Consider the following 15977-nt stretch of genomic DNA (forward strand, 5'->3'; position numbering starts at 1 on the left):
GTAAGGAGTCAAACAGATGAGTTCTCCTTGATGGGTGGGAAGGCAAACAGATGAGTTCTCCCTGATGGTGGGCTCCTGGGCTACTTTGGATAAGCTGTGTATTCTGGCTCAGTGCTGAAGACCTTGCTCATTTGGGATGATGCAGGAAGCCCTACATAGTCCCAACCTTCCCCTGGCTGGTGTTTCCCTTGAAAAATGGAGGCCAATCTCACATGGCTACTTAGCATAGGGATTCATCTAGATGAGCCTGAATTGGAACCTCAAGACCCCAGATGCTTCTTCTGTTTAGTGTTTCTTTGCCTGAGCAAAGGTGACTGAACAATGACCTTGAAATGGTGGCAACTTTCTGAGTCCAAGAGGTCAGGAGCTCCTGGATCTTTCAGACAGAATAAGCTGTATTGGAAGAGATGGCCCCTGACTTCAGTGCTTCTTGGAGAAGACAACCACAGCCAGAAGGATGAATGTCCCTCTTGAACCCGCTTGCTGGAAGACATCAACTTTGAGAAAGCTGTTTCGAGAGGCAGAGCCAAAGGAAATGGGAAATGCTGATTCCATAACCTCCCTAAGTGGTTCATGTTTTAAGTATTAACCTCCTGGGAGGGTATAATTGTAGGATCAGTATCTCCAAAAGCTATCAAACGGTGGGAAGTCTCCTCAAATCTCCACAGCTTGCCAGAGGACACCTCCTAGCAGAGCATTTTTGTGTGTGTGTGGAAAATTCAATTTGACTCACATATTTTTAATTGTTGACTCATTCTCACGAACCTGTGATTTCACTGGTGTAGTGAATTCCCAGCGATGAAACTATCTCTTCCAATGCAGGCTGATACCTGTTCTGTAATTTATAGTTTGAGAAAAGTTTTCAAAATATAGTCAAACATAGTAATATTATTATCATAACAACAATATTGGTACTATATGAGTAACCAATAATTGATGATGATGATGCTGTTCCTCAAAGCATTTAGTAAGCACCTACTGCATGCCAGGCACTATGCTAAGCTCCCAGGGTATAAAAACAAAAATAAAACAGTCCTTACCTTCTCTTGATTGCCTTAGGGGTGAGGGGCTACGGATATAGAATGTCACATATGCTATCAGATAAAGTCAACATATTGGTTAGTTTTGCTTCTCCTCCTGTATAGACTTTTACTCCATAATTAGGCTACTTTCTGATCCTGAGCACTTGGGGTCTTCTTATCCCAGAGCATCCCTATACTGTGCCCCTTTCTCCCCTGGAGAAGTGGGAAAACTCCTGCTGGGGAGTTCTTTCTAGGACCCTCCATTTTGAGAAGAAGCAGAAGCTGGCAATACTTTACTCCCCTTCCAGCTGTGCCTCGGATTTAACTACTGTGCTCGCATGTCAGGTTGTCTTCCTCTATTTGATTGTAAATTCCTTTAAGGCAGGGAATAGGTTTTGTTTATTTGTATTTGTAACCTCAATGCTTTGCATAGTATCTGGTTTAGAGTAAGAAATGCTTGTCTCGACTGATTTTTTTCTCTTTCTAAGTATTTGTTACAAGATATGACTTGTTGGGAAAGAAGGGAGGGTTTACATTGGGAAATTATTGAAGTTTTTTAAAAGGTATTATTAAAAACATTTTTTTTAAAAGAGGAATTCCCGGGACTGAGATGAATGGGAAAACTGGATCCACGAGTTAGATTCTGGCTGGAAGGTCAATGTCTGGTCAGGAGGGAAAATATGGCATATATCAGAAGGATTGACCATTCACCTGACACAGCTCATCTCTCCATAGCTTTCATCTTCTTTTAATGGCTATAACTTAGGATTGCCTTCTCCCCCCCTACCCGCCCACAATTCACTTAGAAACCTGCTTGCAGATTAGATTCAATGCTTTTCCCCCCATTATGGGTTTGTACCCAATAAACTCTTCAGTTCCTTTGTCACATAGACTTTTTTTTCAAGTCACAGCTCTCATAGCTCCATTTGTGCAGTTGATTTAAAAAAAAAAAAGTGTAAGACTTTCTTCTGTATGAAATTTCATCTTGTTATTTTTGGTTCATGATTCTAGCCTGACAAGGTCTTTTAGGCCCCTGTTTCTGTCAGTCTGGGTATAAACTATCTGTCCCAGCCTTGCATCATCCAAAATTTGATAAGCATGACATCTAGACCTTCATCCAAGTCACTGAAGAAAATATTGAAGAGAACAGATCACAGGAGAGGACTCTGGAACATTCCAGTGAAAGCCACTTTTCTGAGGTGAATCCCTTTACTGTCATAATAACAATGCTTATTTTATTTCATCAATTAAAACTAAAATAAATAAAATTTTAAAACATAAACAAAAATCCCAATAATAGCAGCTAGCATTTATATAGTATTTTAAAGTTTCCAAAGCCCTTTACCAATATTGTTTTATTTTATCTTCACACCAACCCTGAGAGACAGACGCTATTGTTATCCCCTTTTTCCAGATAAAGAAATGGGGCAGGCAGAATTTAAGGGACTTGCCAAGGCTCCCTTAGTTTTGGAAGCAGAATTCAAACTTAAATTTTCCCAACTCCAGATCTAATATTTTCTTCTTGATGCTAATGAGGCTACTTGATGCCTAATGAGAAATAACTTTGACCTCAAAGAGTTTACTTTAGTAGAGGAGATAAGACATTGTCACAAATATTATCATAAAAGTAGTATATGACAAGTGTTATTTGAAAGATACAAAATGTACTAGAAGACACAAAGAAGATATTTTTTGAATAGGACAATCAAGGAAAGTTTCAAGGAAGAAATAATAATAATAATAATTAACATTCATGCAGGGCTCTAAAGTTTGCCAAGTACTTTATACCTGTTACCTCTTTTTATCTTTACAGAAATTGTGTGAGATAGGTGCTATTATTATCTTCCTCTTTTTGATGAGTAAACTCAGTCTCACAAAGATTTAGTAGCTTGTTCAGTCACACAGTAAAGTTTCTGAAACAAGATTTGAACTCATTTTCCTGATTTCAAGCCCACCATTCTAGTTTATTTTATTGTATATAAAAAGCAATCATTTCTGCTTTGGCCAGAAACCTTAAGGGTCTTCCCCTCCCAGATTTATTTATTTGGAAATTTTTTTTGATTGGGTGAAAGAGGAGATTTTTTAATTTTTTATTTTTTTGTCTCAATCACTACCTAGCCTGAATCACTGAATGGGTGTTGCCTCAGTCAAACTGAGACCTGTTGAAGACTTTAGCTTAAAAAGTCCAAGGTCTCCCACTTCATCCAGGGCCATCTCCACTCATCCTGATCTAAATCTGGCCACTGGACCCACATAGCTCTGGAAAGGAAAGTGAGTCAGGTGATCTTACACAGCCTTCCCTCACTTAAATCCAATTCACTTGCATGTTATAGCATCACCTCCCTGATGTTAAGGTAGTCTTGAAGGGAAGGACAAAAAAAACAAGCTCTGTAATGCCAAAGCTAATAGAATAATTCCCAAGGTCCTTATAGATCCCTCTCCAATGCTCTTAAGTTTATTTTATGTGAAAAATGAGAAGTATAATTACAATGGTTTTGAACTCCCAGTTAGGAAGATTCTTAACATGAAGCAAAGGTTCCGCTCTATGCCTTAATTTACAATTATATCTTTCTCTAGTCAGCTCTTGACCTCTGTGATTGAAGGCAAAATTCAAGTTGCTAGAAGTATTTGAGTAGCAGAACAGCAGATTATATTAAAGCGCCTGTGTCTAGATAGACACTGGAAGGAATGCTTGGCAGTTTAGTTCCAAAAAAGGACCTCAGTATCTGGTACCTTATCCCACCAGGTGATCTTTGGAATCTTCCTAAGACAATTCACATGGAAGTGATTTAGTTTCCTGACACAACCCTTGTATACTGTTCAGGTTTCACAGGCGTACAACAATGAGGTCCGGACAATGGCTCTGTAGACCTTCAGTTTGGTAGGCAGTCTAAAACCTCTCTTTCTTCTTTCACACTTTCCCTTGGAGCCTCCCAAACACTGAGCTAGTTCCGGCAATGAATGTGTCAATCTTAGTATCAATGTGGACATCCCTGGAAAGTTTATTGCCAAGGTTTAGGTGAACTTATCCGCAGCATTCACAACTTCACTATTTTGTAATTGATGGTTCATGGTTGATGGAGGACCTGTGTTTTCTTGGTGTTGATTGTACAACTCCGTTGAGCTGACTCAATAACTTGTTTGAATGCCAAATGTACACTTTCCAAAAGGAATATTTTATGGAGAACTTGCACAGGACAAGCACAAGGATACTCTCAAGGTCTTTCTTAAGAACTTGATTGTATGACCCAGGAGCCACTGGCACAGAACCTCCCAGCAGGTTATACCCTCATGTTAGAAGGCACTGTACTGTATGAGCAAAACAGGTTTGAATGAGCTCGGAAGAAACATGAGATATGAATAGTTGAGAGAATCTACTCCAAATGTTCATAGAGACTATTGTGTCTGACTGACTTGTGGCAGAGGATTCCAAGCTGGTGTTGGTCTGATCAGCCACAGTCAGACACAGTGTCACTCAACTCTAATATAGTGATGCCATTTTGGTCCTCTACAAGAACAAAGGACAACAACCAACCAACCAAGGAAGGGGAAATTGAGCAAAGAGTAGTTCTTTTTCTTGGAATTTTTCCTCAGTCCTTGAGCAGGTGACTACAATTAGAAGCACCAGCCCAAGTATTCTGCTCTACCTATAGGGCCAATGGTCCTGTTGTTGTTTTCTTTCTTAGCCCTGGTTTAGTTCTTCTTTCCCTTTCTCCATCCTCTAAGTATCCCTGGACTGCTTTTTCTTACTGACTCAGCTCTATGTGACCCCAACTCCTTCCTCTTTGCTTCCAGACTCTCAGAATCTTTACAATATTTCAATTTGAGTTTTTAAGGATGAGTAATATTCATATTGTATATAAATATTCATACAATAATGATGTAAGCCCAGAACAGGGTAAATCAATCATTGTCTCTTTTGTAGCAGCAAGTAATCCAGTTTGAGTACACACAAGTACTCCATAAATAAGTAATTATCTGGCATTTGGTTTGAAGACCTCCAGTGAGGGGGAACTTTCCAGCTGAAGATCTCCAGTGAGTCAACCCATTTCACTTTTGGATAAATACATTTATAAGGTGTTGGGATTACTAGGTGAGAACTGAGGTTGTCTGGATGGTAACAAGGTGAGAATTCAGGTTTTCTGGACAATTACAAGGTGAGAACTCAGGTTGACTTGATAGAGGGGGCAAGCTCATTGGCTGGGGTGGTTCTTCCCAGAAGCCCTTGCATTATCCCACGCCCATTCTCTGGGAGAATAAAAGAGAGGACTCTCAGAGAAAGAAGAAGACTCTCTGCATTACATCAGGCCTGACGGGGCTCTCTGCAGGAAGGGAAGTCACTTCTAAGGACAAGAGTTAACAGCAACTGCCTGGAGACAACGGTTCACTACAGGAAGAAGAATCTGTCTGAGAGATTTGAGTAGACACAGCAGATCTCTTCCCAGAGAGCGATCCAGCAGCTTCTAGAGACGACAGCTCACTACATTTGGCGCCCAACGTGGGGCAAGGACATTTGCTTATCCTGACAAGAAGAGCTAGACCAGACCTTCGCAATTTGGCGCCCGAACAGGGAATCTGGCAAATGGATGTGACCCATTATAAATCTTTTGGTCATCTATCTTTTATTCATGTCGTGGTAGACACCTTTTCAGGATTCACATTTGCAATGCCAGCAGCAAAAGAGACAGCCCGAGTGGTCACTGAATTCCTTATACAAGCTTTTGCAATTATGGGTGTGCCACAAGCAATAAAAACAGACAATGGACTTGCATATACGTCCAAACATTTTACACACTTTTGTGCACAGTATAAGATTTTACATACCACGGGCATACCCTTTAATCCTCAAGGGCAGGCAATAGTAGAGAGAAGAAACAGAGATATTAAGACACTCCTCCAAAAACAAAAGAAAGGGGGAGCCACAGGTAGCCCTAGGGAACTTCTAAATTTAGTTCTCTATACCATTAATTTTCTAATTTTTGACAAAGATGCGCTGCCTCCAGCAGACAGGTTTTATAACCCACCAGAAGGGCAGTGTCCAGTGAGAGCATCTCCACTGTCCTTAGATAATCGCCAGGTGATGTGGAGAGATCCAGAAAGTGGTGAATGGAAGGGACCAGATAGGTTAACTGCCTGGGGGAGAGGGTTTGCTTGTATTTCTTCAGCAGGAGAAGGAATCAGATGGGTGCCAACAAGTCATATTCGCCTTGTCCATCAGAGAGAGACAGAAAAAGAGAAAGACCTCAAAATAAAGGAGAAGATCTAAGAAACATCTGACACTGAAAGAGCATGGATAATAAGAAGACTGTTAAAGAACTTAAAAACCAGCAGGAATCATTGGACTTCCTCACACAAGATGAGAATAATGGACAATGGACTTATGGACATTTATAAATTTTCAATTTATGATTATGATTATGTTATATACTTCTAGCATGTGTTATGTTACTATGTTACTATGTGCTTATGTAATTTATGTAATTATCTGTAATACTTCCCATATTGATGGATTTATGTTTCAAGGTCATGACTGTCCTATGTTCTAAATCAAAAGAAAGGGGGAGATGTTGGGATTACTAGGTGAGAACTGAGGTTGTCTGGATGGTAACAAGGTGAGAATTCAGGTTTTCTGGACAATTACAAGGTGAGAACTCAGGTTGACTTGATAGAGGGGGCAAGCTCATTGGCTGGGGTGGTTCTTCCCAGAAGCCCTTGCATTATCCCACGCCCATTCTCTGGGAGAATAAAAGAGAGGACTCTCAGAGAAAGAAGAAGACTCTCTGCATTACATCAGGCCTGACGGGGCTCTCTGCAGGAAGGGAAGTCACTTCTAAGGACAAGAGTTAACAGCAACTGCCTGGAGACAACGGTTCACTACAGGAAGAAGAATCTGTCTGAGAGATTTGAGTAGACACAGCAGATCTCTTCCCAGAGAGCGATCCAGCAGCTTCTAGAGACGACAGCTCACTACAATAAGGCAATATAGGATGGAGTAGAGTGGAGGAATTGGGACAGAGAGAACAGTTAGGAGAATATAAACCAAGTGAACAATAACAAGAGCTTAAAGAAGATGCTGGAAATGGAAATATGGAGTAGATTCAAAGGACATTGAGAAAGAAAAACAGAATAGATTTGGTGACTAGTTGGGCAAGGTGAGTGGGAGGTGGGTATAGTAAAATAGGAAGAGTCACCTCATAGGCCTCTAACTTGTTGAGTTAGATCTTGTGTAAAGGACTCAGTTGCTTATAAAGAAAAATTCCTTTTTCACCTTTAGATAGATCTAATTGTTAAGAAGGGATTGAAGTAGAGGACTTTAAGTAAAGGCTCTAGTTGTTCTGGGACTCAGTTGCTTAATCTGAAAAAAATGAAGTGGTTGAGTTGGTAAGGCAGTAATACTTATACCCCAGTTTGGGAATCCAAAGATTTCAAGCTGGCATTACCACCTACTTATTGTCTGTGGTCTTGACCATTTCATGTAACCCATTCCACCCTCAGATTTTTCCTCTGTGATATGAGGAAGTTAGATCATATGATCTCTGGGATTTCCCCAGTTCTAAATCTATGATTTTATGATTGGATGAACACTGACCATTAGAAGCTCTTCAAAGAGCTACCAGTCTTTGATTCTCTTAAATGCTCAAATGAACATGTGAGCTTATTGATTTGGGAGTTCCTTCTAAGGACAGAGATTGAAACCTTTCTACAGTTCCCACACCTGAGCTTCTCTTGTCCATCTCCTCCCCAAAGTTTGTCACATGATCACTCTGATGTCCTCCCTTGTGACTAAACCATCTTCTCATCCTATCATATAATTCCTTGGTGATGTTCTTGGTTCCTGTGATGTAAACTGTCCCCCTGATCTTTGGGGGGGAAGGGTTGGAAAGGCCTTTAATCTTTGGGAGAAGTGTGGTCCTGGGTCTCAAACCCTCCCGGCCTCTGGGAGGGGCCCCACTGTCCTGTTTATAAGAGAAATTCCCAGATAAATAATCACCTCCTGTAATTCAATTGGAAATCCTGGCCTGGGGCATGGTCACCATCCTCTATAGGAAGGTCCCCAGCTCTTTTATTGGGCCAAGAAACCCAATAAAATAGAACCATGTGTGCCCAGACCTTTGCAAAAGTCCTAATAGGATTTTGCCTGCTGAGAAAGATATTTCTAAGTGTAATAAACCCATTCTTGCCACAAACCTCTGGCCTCTTTCATTCGGGTTTGCCAATTCTTTCACAAAGCCCGTGACCTGCCAAGGGGACCCCATTACTGTCGGGGGATCTTTCAGCCCTCATTTCTCACACCTCAACACCTGCTCTTCTTTGAGCTTCCTTACTGCTATAGCCAGCTTGCATCTACCATGCACCTTTCCATTGCTCTTGTGATAATTTTTAATTTGCCAAAGCTCAGAAGTTTCACATCTTGTTGCCCTAGAATATAACAGCTCTAGAATTCAAAATTGGATTTTTGGGGGAGGGGAGGATGTGTGGTCCAGATCTCTGATCTCATCAGTGTAGAAACTCCTTCTGCCAATGGGAAAATTGATCTATACTTTGCAATCTTTTTTTTTCCCCTAAGACAATTAGGGTTAAGTGACTTGCTCAGGGTCACACAGCTAGGAAATGTTAAGTGTCTGAGGTCAGATTTGAACTCAGGTCCTCCTGACTTCAGGGCTGGTGCTCTATCCACTGTATCAACTAAATGATCCTTATACTTTACAATTAACCTGAAATTCTGAGAGATTAAGTGATTTGCTCACAGTCACATGCTTAGTATGTGTCTGAAGCAGTAATTAAGCCCAAATTAGAGTGTTAATTAAATTTTAAAAATCTTAGGAACTGGGATTCTTAACCTGCAGTTCATGCACTTGTTTTTGCAACCCACTGTGTCAAAAGCTACCTCAATTATCCGAAGAAAGGATCCATAAACTTCCCCAGACTGCCAGAGTTCCATTACATGTAAACTAGGTTAGGAAGACCTGCTATGACGTCATCCAATCCACCTCCCACATTTTTACAAATGAGAAAACAAAGTGATTCGCCTGAAGTCCTCTGGGGGCAGATCCCAGGTCCCATGATTCAAAATCCAATAGCCTTTCCTCTGTACTAGACTTTGAAAAGAACAAAGGCCTCTTCAGATGCAAGGTTTAATTTATTATTTATGAATAAGTCATCTTTGTTATTCAGAGGAAACAGGTAAGCAGAGGGAGGGTGCTAGTAAAGAAAGAGCTAAATGATTTCTCCAGAATTCTGAGGGGCGTCTCCTTAGCATTCTGGGTGCCGTGCCATGGGGTAAAAGAATACAGGACCCCAGAGCTGGCTGCTCCTTTAGAGGCTTTATTCCAAACTATATGGAGATCTGGCCTGACCTTATGTATTTGGAAGATAAAAGGTAATGAGACAGCCTACATTTCCTGGCAGAATGTCCTTACTAACCTTTCAATTGCTTCCCCAATGCCCTCCTGAAGCTTCGGCTTTAGAAAAAGATTAGAGGTCTTAATTCTCCTCTTATCACAGACAACCCCCAGGGGAATAGAATCATGTCCTTCTCCTCCCACTCTCCCTTAGCATTTAATTTCCAGATCAGATCATAAAGGAGGGAAGCAGCTTGGATTCCAGCATTAATGCCCTGGGAGAGAAAAGCAGCAGGGAAGAGGAGAGAGAGTGTCCTGCATATGGATATGTATTTCCCCACATGTGGGCATTCCCTGACCCTTAAAACCCACTCATAGGGCAACCCACTCATAGGGCAACCCAGCAAGGCTAATTTTTCCTGGCCAAATCTCCCTGGGGGTCTTTCCAAGGATAACCACTTATACCTGCCTTTTTTTTTCCTTACAGTTTTTATAACTCCCTTCTCATTTAAGGCAAGGCTACTTTGGTGGGCAAGGCCTCTCTTTTGAAAAAAATATGGCATATCCAGGTGAGTCATGGAGAAAAGATGCAGGGTATCAGCAGAGTTGACCAAGGAGCTAATGATTGGCAAGGAAGCTTTGACACAGCCCTTTTGGAAAGCTAAAAAGCATTTTTTCCATTTTAGCCTCAATCATCAATTTCACCTGAGCTATTATTTCTATCATCATTATAGACAGCAGACGGACACACTGTGCAGCTGAAGAAACCTTGGTGGTTGTATAATCGTAGAATTGTAGATTAGAATTGGGAGAGACTTAGAAATGCTCTGGTCCGGCCCTCTCATTTTGTAGATGAGGAAACAGACCCAGACAAGCCCACTTCCCTCAATATATAGAGGGGAAATTGAAGATCAGAGAAGGTGCCCATATATCCAAGATCACACAGGAAGGGCTTCCAATCCCAGCTCCTCTGATTCCAAACTCAATGCTTCTTTTCCTTTGTACCAGCAGTGTGTTAAGCTAGGAAGTACCAGCAAGCAGAGCCAATTGTTAATTTTTCAGCGTAAACATTTTTACTTAGAAATCAACAAATGCTACAAATCAGAGCTGGATTTATTCTTTTCTTGCTTGCCTACACTTAGGGAAGCAATGCAGAAAATATTAATAATGCAGAATAAATTCAAAAGTGTATTTTGTGTATTGGGGGTTTTGAGATCCGGTTGTGATTGTATCACACTGCCTGTAACAACAAAGATTGATTAAATGCATGCAGTGTGCAGGTTAGGCTGTGGAGACACGAGATCTAACTTGTTAGAATGATTGCAGACTATTCCCATCCACCTGTTCTATGCTGCAGGCAAATGAACCTACATCCTCTTGCCTAAAATTGGTACTCAATTTCCTGCCTCCATGACTTCTCAGTCTCCTACACTATCCTCTCATGTCTCCATAGAAATCCTAGCTTCGAGCAGCTAGGTGGTGCAGTGGATAGAGCACCAGCCTTGAATTCAGGAGGACCCGAGTTCAAATCTGGTCTCAGACACTTAACATATCGTAGCTGTGTGACCCTGGGCAAGTCACTTAACCCCAGCCTATAAATTTAAAAAAAAAAAAAAAAAAAAGAAATTTTAGCTTCCTTCAAGGCTCAGTCACTCATGGAATCCCCAATCATTAGCATTCTCTCCCTCTCAAATTATTATGTATATACTTATCTGCTTATATATCCACTGAATGTAAGCCCACTGAAGATAGGGACTAAGGTATTAACAATATTTTATCTCTGTACTGTGTTAAAAATATTTTATCTCTGTACTGTGTTGTCAGTACCTAGAACAGTGTTTTGCAGCATTAAGAACTCAGTAAATAGTTGTTGAATTAAATTGGAAAAATGAGGAATGACTAGGGACCCAAAGCTCTTCTATTGTGTCCTAGTTTATAATTTCTTCCTTCTAGCCATATCTATCACACTTCAGACACAAACATTGCTTGTGCTCAATCTCATGGGAGATGGAGTCCTGAGAAATTTTTTCCCAATAAAAGATTACTCATTGGGCTTCGGAGTCGTGACAAATGTAACCAGATGGCAAATTAATACCAAAAAATGATGCTGCAAATTGGAGGGAAGTAGTGGGGGGTGACGTTGGAGAGGGAAGTAGTGGCTAAATCACAGGTGCCAGGAAAATGGTTTAGAATGTATCATGTAGACAGTGGACCGAGCCATTGAAGTTTTTTTGTTTTTTTGGAGGAGAAGTCAATGACAAGCAAATTGGTATTTTTAAAAAATGAATTCTAGCAGGATGAACCAGAGAAGGAGATGGGAAGAGGAGACTTGCTAGAAAACTGACACAATAATTTAGTCAAGTGGAAGTCTCAGTTGTAGAAAAGGAAAGGGACCTGGAGTGGGAAAGAGAAGGATAGAGACAAGAGACATTATAAAGGATGTAACACCAAGATTTGAGCCTGTAAGACAAGGAGAATGATGATGTCTTTGGGTAAAAGACAGAAGGGTCAATGGTTATAGTGGATGACATTTTGGACTTGGAGTCAAGAAGACATGAATTTGGATGCGATTTCTGACACTTGCTAGCTAAGGGATCATGGGCCAGCTGCTTAGCTTTTCTGAGCCTCAGTGTTTCTCATCTGTAAAATGGGGATTCAATCATTCAACAATTATTTATTAAGCTTAATGATAGTATCTACTCAATCTATGTCACAGATTTGCTTTGAGGCTCAAATGAGAAAATATGAAAAAAAATTGCAGATCTTAAAGTGCTATATGTCAGTTATTTTTTAAATGGACAGATATTGATTTATGAGATATGAAACAGCCTGTTAGCAAAGCTTCTCCTTCCCCCTTTCTGGCTCATTTAAAATCTGGAATGCTGGAGTTCACTGAATCTGGAGTTCACTCCTCACACACTCATTGTCAAACTTCTCAGAGAATTTTTTTTTTAATAATAATAGTTTTTATTTACCAGATATATGCATGGGTAATTTTCCAGCATTGACAATTGCCTAACCTTTTGTTCCAATTTTTCCCCTCCTTCCCCCTCCTCAGATGGCAGGTTGACCAATACATGTTAAACATGTTAAAAGTATAAATTAAATACAATATATGTACAAAAAGAATCAGACTTTGAAATAGTGGGCAATTAGCCTTCTCAGAGAATTTTTATCCAACATAGGAGACTTTTAAAGAATCCATAGATCTGGAGGAGCTTCATTTCAATTCAATAAGCATTTATCTAGCACCTACTATGTACCATGTTTAGTGACTGGGATACAAAAAAGACAAAAAACAGAATGTATGATAACACCACAGAATTTAGCCTGACAGATATTGTTTTGATTCTAAATTAAGTTTTTACAAGAAGAGAACCCCCTCACCTCCAAATAGAAACGTAGTTAACTGTTACCTCTTTCAAGTGAGTGATCTAAGAGTCCCACTTTTTGCTAACAATGAGAAGTGTTTTTAGGTATGTTCTCTCACCTTTTCCAAAATGGCATTTCTGAACACCACACCTTGTGCTCCAACCTTTGGCCGGACCAAAGTGGAAGGTGCTGGACCAGTCTGAAGCCCAGTGATTGTGAAATATTGTTCACCTACACTGGTAACAATTGACTGCTGAGCTTTCCCCTTCCCCCCCTAAATACAAACTGCACCCATTGTCATCTCTGGCCTATCCCCTGTCTGCACCACGGAACAGCCCCTGGAAGCTGTAAATCCTTTAATCCAGGGACCACCAAAGGAAGGGAATTGAGGTTAAACTTCATCTGAAGGTTACTGGCATTCCTGCTTACATCTGGGAGATGGCAAGTGGAATTGACTTATCCAGAGAAGATGCAATACAGCTGGCCTGGTGCCAGGGCCCTGCCAAATGGCTATTGATTTTTCTCAAAGGGGGCCTGAGATGGAGACAAGAGAGATGTTCTTTAGTCTTACTGTAGTCAGTAACTAAGGGGAAAACTCAGGAGAGCTGGTTTTCAAGAGGCAGCACGTGCCCTTCACTGAAGAAAGAGAAGGGTAGAAGTGTGTGTGTGTGTGTGTGTGTGTGTTTCCAGAAGCCCTTTCTGCTTTTTTCCTCAGTGGCAGAATAATGACTGATTTCTAGTTCCTGTTTAAAGCATGGAAATTGAAAAGGCAGACAAAAAAGCGAATAAGGCCTCTGTCGAAAGCCAGCAAATGGATAGACTGAGTTTAATTTTTTTTGCCAAATTTCCCCCTTAAGCTTGGTCATAGCATTAGAAAGCCCCTCATATTGTCCACACTGAATTTCTATATTCTTCTAGGCTTGCACAGCTGATCCATAAGCCTAGTATTAACGATTGGCACATTTTGCCTCATTGGGAGACTCCATCTGCAGGGGGACTGTAATTCCTGAACTTTCCAGGGACAGGGATCTCTTCCTGTCCTGGCTGCCTGCAGAGGTTGGCGGCAATCCGTTTTCTGGCATCCCCATCTGGCTTCCCCTAAGAGTGTCCAGGGGCAGACCCAGAGAGAAATATAGCCAAGGGAGATGGCAGACTAAGATGGAAACTGGAGAAGGGGAAGAAATCAGCTGGAATGGCTGAGCAGCAGGTCAAGGGGAGCCTCACAAATCAGGACAGGAAGTTTTCATCATAGAGTGCTTCAAGGAAAAAAAAATCTTTTGGGATGATCACTGGCCTTGCATCATGTTGCCTTCAACCAGGTCCAAAGAATCTTTTGATGGAGGATCCTTCTTCCTCAAGCCATGTGGTTTTTGTTGCTTCTTAATCCTCCTTTTGGCAGAGCTCTGAACTACCCTGTCCATGTTTTGTCTCTTTTTTAGCCTGATGAGCTACATTGGCCAAGCATGAGCTGTCCCACTCAGAGCTGGGGAAATTAAGCCTGCGGTCAAGGATGAAATCGTATGTCTTTAAAAATAATAATCCCCAAATTAGTGGGTTGTCAGTTGATTGGGGGGATGCAGGAGGTAGCTGAGTGTTGTTCAGTCTTTGTGCCCACTACATTCTTACATTTGAAGTTAACTATTATGTAAGTGTCTCACGGAACTGCTGCACATCAGCTAAAGGGGCTTGTTGCTATAACTACAAAGCTCATAAATTCAGCCTGAACTTATGATGATGATGTGGTTTTTTTAAGCTCACTCTCAGTGAGAACTCAGAAGGGCTGGGCAAGCCTGATGCTGGACCATGAGTCAAACTCTTATCTACAGCACAAATCTATCATTTTAAAATAAAATTTTAAAGCTTCTATGGCTTCTGACCAGGGTTGTCATTTCACAGAGACCCTTAAACAGATAAAAACTATTTCATTCAGATCTAAATTCATGTACCTTTCCTACTTTCTCTAGAATCCTTATAATTGGCTTCATTCTCCCCATCCCACTGAAAATAGGAGCTGGAAGGGGGAAGGATGGAGGCTCGGGCCATTTCTGGTTTAATGTGTGCCCTTTTTTTGTGATCATGGATGAGTCATGGGTTTCTGTTTTTGTGTTTGGTATACATTTCAGATTCCCTGAAAAATCTTGTGTTTCTGGCATGAGTTCTTATCCTGGATGTGGTTGAAAATGAGACCACCACACAAAGCTCAGCTCTGGAGTCATGGCTTACATGAAGCCTTCCAAGATTTTCCTGGTAGTTAGATATCTCTTTTTTTCTTGTATCCCCTTATTTTAATGATGATGATGATGATGACAGGGAAAGGTGAGGAAGAGAAAGATGGAGGTGGAGGAGAAAGAGAAGATGAGGAAGAGAAGAAGAAAAAAAGGAGGAAGAAGAGGAGAAGAAAAAGAAAGAAGAACATTAATATAGACCCTTATGTTTTGTAAGATTAGTTAAGTGGCAAAATAGATAAAGTTCTGATCCTGGAGTTAGGAAGAAATCTTCAGGAGTTCAAATCTGGCCTCAGACGGTAGTTATGTGATCCTGGGCAAGTTACTTCACACTGTTTGCTTTCATTTCCTCATCTGTAAAGTGAAATGGAGAAAGAAATGGCAAACCACTCCAGTATCTTTGCCAAGAAAACCCCAAATGGGATCATGAAGAATCAGATAACATAAGATGAATGAACAATTAAAAAGTTTGTAAAGCACTGTAGTACCTTCTTCTCCTCAAATTATGTACATACTTATCTGTTTATATCTGTTGACATACTCTAAGATATAAGCACACAGAGTAGGGATTGTATGAAAAATTGTATCTTTGTACTATCATCAGTACCTAGAATAGTATTGTGCATATTGTAGAAGCTTAATAAATGCTTGTTGGATTAAATTAGAAAAATGAATAATAAGTAGTGACCCAAAGCTTTCCACTGTATGACCTGGTTTATATTTCCTCCTTCTAGCCACCTCTGTGAGATCCAGATATAATACTACTGCATTATTGTATTCTCTCTCATGAGAGAAATTTCTCCCAATAAAATATAATTCATTGGGCTTAGGAGTCATGGTAAATATAGGTGACAAATGGATCTCATATGATATGTCATTTGATACACTTATCTATATGCATGTGGTATCCTCTAGCAAGATAAAAGCTCCTTGAAGGCATGGCAAAGTTACCATGTTATTCTTGTGGAAAAAAATAAAGTGATATCAATAGATCAATATTTCTAGTGGATCGCAGA

General features: G+C 40.5%; 1 long non-coding RNA gene across 2 annotated transcripts; it reads left to right on the plus strand.

Annotated features, from left to right (window-relative positions):
* The first annotated feature begins 9155 nt into the window (after positions 1 to 9155).
* On the plus strand, positions 9156 to 15759 carry LOC141555823 (uncharacterized). Of its 2 annotated transcripts, none has more exons than XR_012486349.1 (4): positions 9156 to 9206; positions 9852 to 9933; positions 14176 to 14254; positions 14860 to 15759. It is a non-coding gene; the product is annotated as an uncharacterized LOC141555823 (long non-coding RNA). The 2 variants fall into 2 exon arrangements; XR_012486350.1 differs by having other exon boundaries at positions 15047 to 15759.
* The last annotated feature ends 218 nt before the right edge of the window (positions 15760 to 15977 follow it).

Source organism: Sminthopsis crassicaudata, chromosome 1 (assembly GCF_048593235.1).
Source record: "Sminthopsis crassicaudata isolate SCR6 chromosome 1, ASM4859323v1, whole genome shotgun sequence".
NCBI lineage: Eukaryota > Metazoa > Chordata > Mammalia > Dasyuromorphia > Dasyuridae > Sminthopsis > Sminthopsis crassicaudata.